Here is a 3,092-nt window from a genome sequence, read left to right on the forward strand (position 1 = left end):
CCTTCTAGCCATCCATGTTGCATCAAAAGGCTCACATGAGTCGACTGACCCAAATTGCTCCTTTAGATTGCAGGATCCACGTGGCATTCAAGGTCTCGAAGGTAGATTCTGCGTCCGCACCCGGTTTGCGGGCTCGACGCGCGCGCGACTGGCTTCCGCCACGACAGCCACCATGCGCGCCTCCTCCGCGCGGGCAGAGACGACAATGACACGCTAGTTCCTCCTCGCCGGCGTGCTGGAGCACGCACTCGTCCTCCTCTTCGTATGCTGCGTGCATAGACGCGGCCCCACCAGCTGCTCGTGTGCTCGGCAGCACAGAGGCATCGCGAGGAGGAACTGCATACGACATGAGCGGGCGAGCCTTCGGCTTCATGGCACAGGGATGGCGGCGACACGGCGGTGATGGGCGAGAAATTGTTGGCCGGAGCAGGCGGGCGCCGACATGCGCAACGGTGGCGACATATTGATGAGTGCGCGTGTGGGAGCTTACTTTTATTTTATATATAAGGTTGGTCAAATTTAAAAGAAAACTGTACTAGTACATGTAAACATTAGACTTAGGCAGCGCTTTTATTAGTTACTAGCCTATGTTCTTGCCCATTGTGACCAGCCTTAGTACCACGACCACAATACGGAATCCTGTGCAAGCGCGTGAACCGCGGCCGCGCGGTCGATCGAACGGTGCGTCACCGTGTCGCGTTCGAAGGACATCCACCGAACCTTTTTGTGTGTGTGAAAACAATCCTCGAATATTATCAACTTTTATTTCCTGTGAAAGTTCTTGACGCTGCAATATTTCCATATATTTGAATTTAGCTCCAGTTCTTGTTTATTTGGATTTGGACGTTTTAGGTGCGCCCTAGTTTTTTTAGTACTGATTTTGTGTGTGTGTGACTGAGAGAGAACATGTGTATGTGTCCATATGTGTGTTGTGGCGGAAGGGCAATGTGGAGACGGTGTGCGTGTGATACAGACATAGAGAGGTGTGAATGTGCAAATGATTGTGCAGACATAGACGGATCCTGATACGTTGTGTATACATGAGAGAACGGTCTTCTAGTTTACTTGTGTGTGTGTGTGTGAGAGAGAGAGAGACAGAGAGAGGAGCATCCGTAACACAACAACCATCTCTCTCAATTCGTCCGTCCCTCGCACGGTCGCATGCAACACATGCATCAACGCGCACATTTTGACACCCCTCACCCGGCCCCTGCCCACCTCAAGGCCCGCACATTCTCTTCGTGAATACCCATTTCACTCCTTAGGTTTGTTTTCTATCAATATCTGACACACACACACACACACACAGAGAGAGAGACACATGTAGCACAACACACACACACACACACACACACTCCCCCGAGCACACAATTCATCCCCATCCAAGGTTATACGGCGACCACTCTCGCTTGTGCTTCTTTGCACCCCAACATGCACAACACCTCAATCTTCAAAGAGGGCAAAGAGCATATCGAAGACGGCGACCACACCGCGCTAGAGAATGCGGGGTCATTTGGAAGCAGGGTGATGTGACGACGGCTGACTGACTCCTCCCCCCACCCTCTCTCTCTCTTGCACAAAATTACCAATCCCTCTCTCCCCCGCACAAAATTTTCAATCCCTCAACCCACGAGATCCTTCCCCTCTCGTCCATGTTTTTCCTGCTCTCTCATCAAACATGTTGTCTCTTCTCCTTCCACGTATACAGAATCCAGATGCACACGCATCTCATGTATATTACATGTATGCATCTTTCTCACAGACCTAACTTCTTCCTCTCTCTTTCTCTCTCTATCTCTGTCTCGTTAGGTTTATCTCCTACTCTCTCGTCCACATACATACAATCTTTCCCGCCCTATCTGCTCCATCTTCAAAAGCTCTCTCTGCACGTTTCATTCACACATTGGGATAGGTCAAAATGTTGCTTCTATAATGGCTGGTGTAGAGTTATGGTTGTTCTTGTTGCATCCTACAAAGTAATAACTATGAAATGCATTTAGATTCTCATTTGACTGGGATTATGTGAGTTTGAGCATGTTGTGAAGTACTATAGACCTTGTATACATCTTGGGATTCGACAATGATTGTAACTATTGAATTGTATAGACCATTACATTCGAAGTCAATAGACTAATATATTTATTTCACAATTTCAACAAATGATTAGTTCACAACAAACTAAGAAAACAAATGTGTACCCCCTCCATTTTTATTTAAGTCCGCGTATTAGCGTTGGTCAAAGTCAAGTTTTGTAAACTCTCAGAAAGCTTATAACAAAAAATATTAACATATACAATAACAAATAAATACCATTAGATTCATTATTGAATGTACTTTCACATCATACATATTTGTTATGGTAAATGTTTATATTTTTCTATAAACTTGGTCAAACTTTAGGAAGTTTGACTTCGGTCAAACCTAATATGCAGAGTTTACTACTACTACTTGCTAGTTGCTTAGCCGAATCACTCAACACGCCACACGGGGAGTCCAGTGTCACAAAATTTTGAGGCCGGCGGGAAAATCTCCCGCGACCCTGATTCCCGCAGTGGGAAGTTACCATCATAGCCTTCGGAACAGGCCTACGGATGACGCTTGGTAGGGGGCTGTTTTCGTAACTTCAAATTCACCCTACCCAGCCAACCCCACCCCGGCACCCAGAGTAGTACACCTGAATACTCCCCAATTTCTATCCCCACTGCAAAATAGACTTCTCCACGGCACCGCTGCCTTTGTGCTCCTCCCCTTTACATCGGCGCACTTGTCCACCGCAGCGCATCTGCCTCGTCGACGACCTTGTATGCCGCACTGGAGCCGGTCCACCGTCGTCGTCATACACGGAGCCTCTTCCCCGGCATCGTCTTCCACGGTCTCGGATATGCTTCCCGGAAGCCGACGCCAAGCACAGAAGTACCACTGTCGTGGACAATGAACTGACTCCCGTTGCCGACCATGACTCACAGAGGCCGCCACGACCATCGTTCTCCTCCTCGATTGGTAATGTGTGTATTGAATCACTTAGCAGTACATGTGCAGTTCCAATTTTGTTCATACCTACCCTTCAAATTTCCTGGGTGCTATTGTTCCCA

The sequence above is a fragment of the Triticum urartu genome, chromosome 2A (assembly GCF_056163025.1).
Source record: "Triticum urartu cultivar PI428250 chromosome 2A, HENAU_Tu73, whole genome shotgun sequence".
NCBI lineage: Eukaryota > Viridiplantae > Streptophyta > Magnoliopsida > Poales > Poaceae > Triticum > Triticum urartu.